The sequence below is a fragment of the Nyctibius grandis genome, chromosome 4 (assembly GCF_013368605.1).
Source record: "Nyctibius grandis isolate bNycGra1 chromosome 4, bNycGra1.pri, whole genome shotgun sequence".
Classification (NCBI taxonomy): Eukaryota; Metazoa; Chordata; class Aves; order Nyctibiiformes; family Nyctibiidae; genus Nyctibius; species Nyctibius grandis.
In genome coordinates this window covers 67,345,143-67,352,467 of record NC_090661.1, presented here as the reverse complement: position 1 = coordinate 67,352,467, position 7,325 = coordinate 67,345,143, and positions in this window count along the sequence as shown.

Sequence of the window (7,325 nt, the reverse complement as noted above, 5' to 3'; positions counted from 1 at the left end):
CCAAGGCTGGACCTGCCAAGATTTTCCAACAGGTTTCTCCTAAAAAAAAACTCCAGCAGGCTCCTCTACCGTCCCCTGTGCACCCCGATCCCCCAGTCATACACTGCTGCACCCACACCCTTCACCCTGCAACCTGCTCAGGATCAGGCCCTTTGCAGCCCTCCTTCACAAAAGCCAGTTGCCTGTAAGAAATTAATGCATTTCATACACTAACCCATCCAGGTAGAAGATTAAAAGGCAAACAGGGGCCCGGCTGCGTCCGCTCCCCTGCTCTCCTCTGGGCATTGCCTGCCCAGCTGCACAGCACCCCGGCGAGCCAACTGGTCAAGTGATGGGTAAACAGAGCTTTTCCATGGAAACATTTGTTCAACAAAGAATTGCAAATTTTCATGGCAAGTATCTGGTTTCCTCCAAACTTTGTTGTTGTCGTTTCTAAAAGCTGCCCGGCCGGTCTGGATCTGGCTTTCACAAGCATTTTTTCCTCTAACGCTTAATTTTCAGCAGCTAGGATCTCCCTGCTCTTTTTTTTTTTTTTTTATATATCTTTAGGTTTCCATCCTTTTTTCAACATAAATGGAGGCAATGGCATCTCCTTTGGGCTTTTCTGCAGGGCACAGACTCTCCTTCTCACTGAGAGGTTAATGATAATGATGGGTGACCCAGAAGGGGACACTTGGCTTTTTAGGCTGAGAAGAGCTTGAGCCAGAGAGGTGGGTCTGGGCAACCTGCTCTGGGCCACATGAGCATGCGAACATGGGGGAAAAAACCCAGATTTTTTTCACAAAGCCAGCGAGGAGCAGTGATAGCTCAGGGAAACACAGACTAAAACTCCTAAAAGAGCCACTTAAGCATAAAAGGAAGCAAGACACCATGTCCAACTGTCCAGAAAGAGACAAGCGATGATGCCTGCAGGGTGCTTGGGTCCACCTGGAGTGCTGTGACAGCGTGGGGACATCCCCACACCCAGCCCAGCCCATCCCAGTGGCTGCTTCTTGCTCCATCCCTTTGACCCAACTCTGCCTTTCTCCAGTCGGCTTTTTCCTGCTTATTTTGATTTTTTTTTTCCCCCCAAGCAATTCTGCTAGAGACATGGGTTTCTCCCTGGCGTGTCCCCTCGCATGTGCCCAAGGAGCCAGCGGGGTCCCCAAGCACATGGTGGCGGTGACAGCAGGTGGCACTGCAGCCCCAGAAACGGGAGCTGCTGGCCTGCACACACATACTCCCATTCCCACTCCCACTCCCATTCCCACTCCCACCACTCCCACTCCCAGCTCAGGGCTCAGGCACAGCAGCCCCCCTGCACTCCGGGGCGCATCCCCTGCGCGGGACCCCACCAACCCTCATGATTTCATGCAGAAGGACTTGGGATATTATTCCTCACCCACATCAGAGCAGAGTGTCCAGGGGAAATCCTGTGCTCATGGAGGGTTTGGTGCCAGGATAAGACCTGGAGAAGAAAAGCCCCCTCCTCACTCTGGGGGCAAAGGGACTTGCCCCTCGCTTTTTGGGGTGCAAGAGGCTGCACATGCCTGGTGCTTGCAGACACGGAAAGCAGGAGGAGGCAGGCAGTCCAAGGTAGCCCGGACAAAGTGCAACCACCAGCCACAGCAAACCAGGGGGATTTAGGGAAGGAAACGGAGTTGCTGTAAAACTGTGAATGTGAATACAGAATTTAGAAAAACCCACACCATCCTTCCATGAACCATACTGATTTATGCCAATAAATTCATGCCCATCTTTCCAGTTATGCCTGCTAAGAATACACCAAGAGATGCACCATAACCTCTGTTCCCATCCTACAACCACTCTGTGAGTTCTGGCTTTATTTTTAGCCCAGCTTCCTCAGGGCTCTGTCTGATCTGATTTCTCCAGAGGGAAGTTTTTTTTGTGCTAAATGCCACCCTCCCGCTAGAAACTCACATTCTCCTCAGCACTGCTGAGGGATTGACCTTTTCAAGCAAATTTGAAAGATAATCGGGTCAAATCTGGGAAAAAACTGGCAGCCAAATAAAGAAGAGAGAGACCTAAAAGAGCATCCCAGGGTGAGACAGACAAGCAGGGCTCAGACGTCAGAGTAGCTGGTCAGTGGCCCAGGGGAAGCCAGGATTGCTGCAGAAGGAAGGAAAAAAGGATATTTTCCTTCTTTCTTTCTTTGATTTGTCTGGTGTATCATTGCCAAGCTCTTTGTGACTTGCTTTCAAGCAGTTTGCTGCGAGTCTTCAGTCAAAAATACGAGTGGTGTTGGTTAGTGTTTGGTCCCATGATGTTGTTTCTGGCTGGCAGTTGGTTGAGCTCATGTCTTGTAATTAGTGGGTGGGCTCGAGGAGACCACTGCGGCTTCCGATCTCTCGGGGAAAGGGAGAAAATAAGCAGGATTAAGGAATTTTAGAAAATTATAGGCAGTTTCATTTCACATAAGCTTTGCCAGGAACACCAAGCCCTGGAGAAGGGTGGCCACTGTGGGATGCATTCCCCTTGGGCAGGACTAAAGGGCTTTGTTTCTTGGCATAGTCACCCAAATATCTGTGTGTGTCTCTGTGTGTGTGCACAAACACGGTGTTGCCTGCCCCAGAGGTCCACGGGCTGGCAGTGGCTGTGGGAACACGGTCCCTCTGCACGATTAAAGGGATCCATTCCATCTGCAAACACAGGTTTGCACAGATTTCTTTTTTAATCAGGCATTATCACAAGTGACAGCAGGATTGCTACAACTAGAGGGACCTGAGGGATGGGGAGGGATGTTAGAGCAGGGGGAGCAGTGACTCTTCATTTTTAACTGAGCCAGTCTGTTGAGGTGACACCAGCTCATGTCCAGACCAGCCCGCCCATGCCGTTGGACCCCACTTGAGCTAATCCTCTTCTTGCTCACATGGTTTTTCCTGCAGCAGAGACAGAAAACCAGCCACAAATTCCCCAGGAAAATGCCAATTATGAATCCACAACTGAGCAAGAGCCATAGGAGTAGATGTAACGCCCAAAACTGCTCTTCACTAGGGTGTCTGTCCCTGGTTTAGGGACCTGGCAGGGGGCTGGGACCCCAGCTCCCCAGCCTGTCTCATCTAATACCCCAGTGGACATTTCTACTACACATATTTGCTAAGCAGCATTTAAAACTCACAAACAGTCTGTGCTTGGTGCTAAATGCACCAAATAAAGGCAAATGCTGTTACAAGTGTGCATTTATGCTCCTGCTTCTGCTGCAGGGCACAGGATCTGACCATCCCATTCCCATCTCAGTGGAAGGAGGTTCCACTTCCAGCATCACCAAACTGTCCCTTGCTGCTATTTTTTTCTAAATAACAACCTTTTCTGGCCAGGATTTGATAACGAGTTTTGTCTTGAGAGAAGGATCTGATAGTCAGAGCAGAGAGTATCTGACCAGCCAAGCACTGAGACACATGCCTGAAAACATGGCTTTTTGAACTACAATAGATACAAAAAAAACAATGTCTACTTTATAACCTCAAACACGGATCTAATGCTGCGCATCTTAGATTGGATATCAGGAAAAATTTCTTTACTGAAAGGGTTATCAAGCAGTGGAAGAGGCTGCTCAAAAAAGTGGTGGAGTCACCATCCCCGGAGATATTTAAAAGCCATGTAGATGTGGTGCTTTGGGATATGGTTTATGGTGGAGTAGGCAGTGTTAGGTTAACAGTTGGACTCAATGATCTTAAAGGTCTTTTCCAACCTAAACGATTCTATTATTCTATGATTCTATGATCTTGCTCATGGGAGCAGCTTATCAGGCAAGTTCTTCTACAGAGTGGCTCTATCAAGTGTATTTATCTCTATACATACATGTATATGCATATGATATGGTTATGTATTCTGTCTGCCAGTCAGTGTAGGTATTAATCATATGCTGTTCCACCCAAACAATGTTCAAAGTGGTCTCTGTCTTGCTGATGATGACCACTTCCACCATCATTTGTGTGACTCTTGTTTGTGGGCTTATTGCACCAGAGCTGCCAACTGCAAGTCCCTGGGCCCTAAAAGAAGGAGTTTTCACAAAAAAACAGTCAGCTTTGGGCAAGACCCTACTGCTTTTCTCTAGCAGGGCTTCAGGCAGCAATCGTCGCCCCATGGGGACATCTCGCCCTTTGGGATGATGCCCTTCGCTGGCATCCCTGCCATGCTGCACACACCCAGCGCCAGAGCAGCCCTCTCCCCCAAACCAGCCAAGGACCTCACTCTCTCTCCCCTCTCCCTGCTCTCCTTATTTCAGCAAAATAACCACACGATTATTTTTCCACATGAAAGTGCCCTGGTTTTCAGGTGGACAATCTGACTCCGGCTGAGCCGCTTGGAATCCCTGTGGTTTTGATTTTCAGCGGAGAACAATCTTATCAGCCCAGATTGTACACAGAGATAGGGAGCCCTCGGGTAGGGTTGCATAAGCACAGATTGCCTCAGCTGGGATGCGGGAGGCTCCGCTCGCTGTATTTATTTGTTTTGCCCACCGCGGGTTTCAGGTTCTCCTGGTGACCATCATTTCAGCTTTCTTTCCCCGCTCATTGTTCGAGCGGCCGAGCCTTCCTCATGGATCACTGGGCAGGAGGTTCAATTTAAATCTGGCCCCAGCCCTCAGCCGCTTGCATGTTGCCTTGGGGGTTTCCTTGCAAATACGGCTTTTTTTTTTTCCCCATCCCACTGTGGTTCTTCTCCAGGTGAGGATGGGATGGGCCCCAGTTTGGGATGGATGTGATTCCCCCTCCCTCAGCACACCCATTTTGGCCTCTTCCCCTCCTGCCAGCTCCTATTTCAAATCTGGCAGCTGCGTGGGCACCTTGTCTCCGATTGCAAAGGCAGGATATACAGTTTCCGTGGAGGCCATCAGCAAATAGCTGTGGCTACGTAACCCTGGCAGATGAGGGGGATGAAGACAGAGAGGCATCCTGAGCAAAGCAAAGCCCCCAAAACATTACCCAGAGGAGCACCAGGGGGTGCAGACTCAGAGACTCGGGCATCCAAGGACAGCACATGCTGCAGCTGGTGCTGACACGGGGGTCCCATCCCACGCCGTGCAGTGCTCCTCTCCCAGGGAAATCCCCTTGTGTGCCATCCAAGGGGACGGGGCAGCAGGGACTGAGTGCACCCATAAGACCACCATGCTGGGGCTCTGGGATGTCACTGGGACCTGGCACGAATAGTCACCGTGCAAGTCAGAGTGTGTCTTTTGGAAATGTTTTAAGTTTGATGTTAACCCTGCAGTGGTGCCGGAGCCATCGTGTGCATGTTGAACTCCCCTTTGCTGTGGGAAAACCTTATGTCTCAGTCCTGTTCACAGCTTTTGCTCCTTTTGTGTCTTTTCCTCCTGGTTTGGAGAATTTTAAGAAATCTCCCTTGTACTGGTGCCTTCAGATCATGCAGATCACCTCTTTTCTTTCTCTAGGATAGTTTACCAAATTTGACACATCCATAAACCAGAAGGGACCACTGTGATGAGCTAGTCGGACGTCTGCTGTGCCATGAGCCCAGATCAAGCCTGCTAAACATCTCCTGGAAAGTCATCACAGTGTAGGGGGTTGATTCTCCTCCCTGCTAAAACGTACGCCTCCCTTTTAGGCTTGAATTTGGCCATGAGTAGGTGCAGGCCAGAGTGGGGTAGTGAGGGTGACCAGCTGCTGACCATCCCCACCATGATCATCACGTCTGCTGTCACGGGCTTTGGCCACACCACTGTCCCCCACCACCCCAGTACCAAGTTCCCACGGGCTGGTGACAGTCAAGCAGGCCAGCAGCAGAGCCCCAAAGCCCCTATTCTGAAGGTCTTCTTCAGCCCAGGCCATGCTTGTAGGTGGGGAGATCAGAGGCAGAGCAGAGGTGGGAGTGTCCAAGCAAGCAGCCTGCAGCTCCCCCTCCCCATGCCCTGCTTTGCCTTTGCCTTCTTGGGGTTCTTTGAACCTCATCCAAGTTTCCCTTCGGACCTGGAGGCCTCAGAAGCAGATCCTGCACACAAAGGTAATAGATGGGGCTGGTACAGCCCAGGGTGGCATCAGCTTCTTGGACTACATGTTGGACTGAGTATGTCTGTCCACTTCATTAGGTCCCATGTCTGCTGGGGACAGCACAGCTCCAGCGTCCCCATGTCCTTTACCACGCTCTTCCCTCCAAGAAATAATCCCACCTCCCTGTCAAGCACCTCCTGGGCCTTTGGGGACGTTGGCTCGAGGGGCACTTTGCCATCAGAGATGCCTCCCGGCTCAAGCCTCAGCATCTCTCCCTCCCAAGGGGCGACAGTGATGCGTGTCCCAACCTGAGCCATCCCAGCAGTATAAAACCATCGCGTGCTTTTCCCCCCATGCACCCAACAGCCACCAAACACCTAGGGGAGCATGGAGCAGGCCAGAGCATCCCCACCTCAGCTCCACTGCAAAGGGCGTGTGGCACAAACCACCAACACTCCTGTGTGCCAAGAGGGTTGGAAGCCTGGGGACAGAAGTGTCCCCTGCAGCCGAGTGCTGCTGAGCCCACACGCCGTTCCCGGCTCCTGCTCGCTGCGGTTCTGCCCCCGCAGAGGAGTGACGCAGGCGAAGCCCTGCCGAGGTGGGCAGAAGGCAGCCTCTGGCTACAGAGAACCAAGCAGCCCGTGGCCAAGGCTTGGGCAAGTTCCGCGGTTTCTTCATGCCAGCGCCTCTGCCCAGCCCTGAAGGGCTCCCAGGAGGAGAACTGCAGTTTTTAGGCTGCTGCTCCCTCCCTCTGTTTCTCTCCCTGCTTCACCACCGACTCTGGGAGATTAGGCATATGAAGATGTTAATTCCCTAAATACACCTCTGATTTGTTCTAGCGTGACGTGGCCCTTCTGTTGGATGAAGCACACACCGAGGTCATGCCCACCTGCAGCCCTGGCGCTGCCGCAAAATCCCTCCCATGCCTGCACGGGCAGTGCTGTGGGTCCCCATGACACCCACCACCCCGTACAGGGCTGCGGGAGCAGTGGGGTGGGGACAGACGTCCTTCGGGCCTCAGGAGAAGCGCCCTGATGGTTTGCAGATGTGATTTCATTTTTCAATTGTTTCTAATTTGCTTGGGTAATTTTTTTTTTTCAGTTCTAGAAAAGAGACAATTTCTTCAGGGAGTGTTAGCCACAAGCCTCATTTGGCATTGTTTTTTTGTCAATTGGTTTTGTTTTGTATTATTAGGAATATTGTATTACATAATGATAAGCCGTGGCGACTTATTATGGGGACTATAAAGGGAGGCAGCGTGGGCGTGCGGAGCACCAGCCGCCGGCGCGGGGCAGCCACCCTCCCCGCTTCGTCATCTACCCTTGCTCCGACCTTCAGCAGGTCTGTCATCTCCCTGAGTCTCAGTTTCCCCTC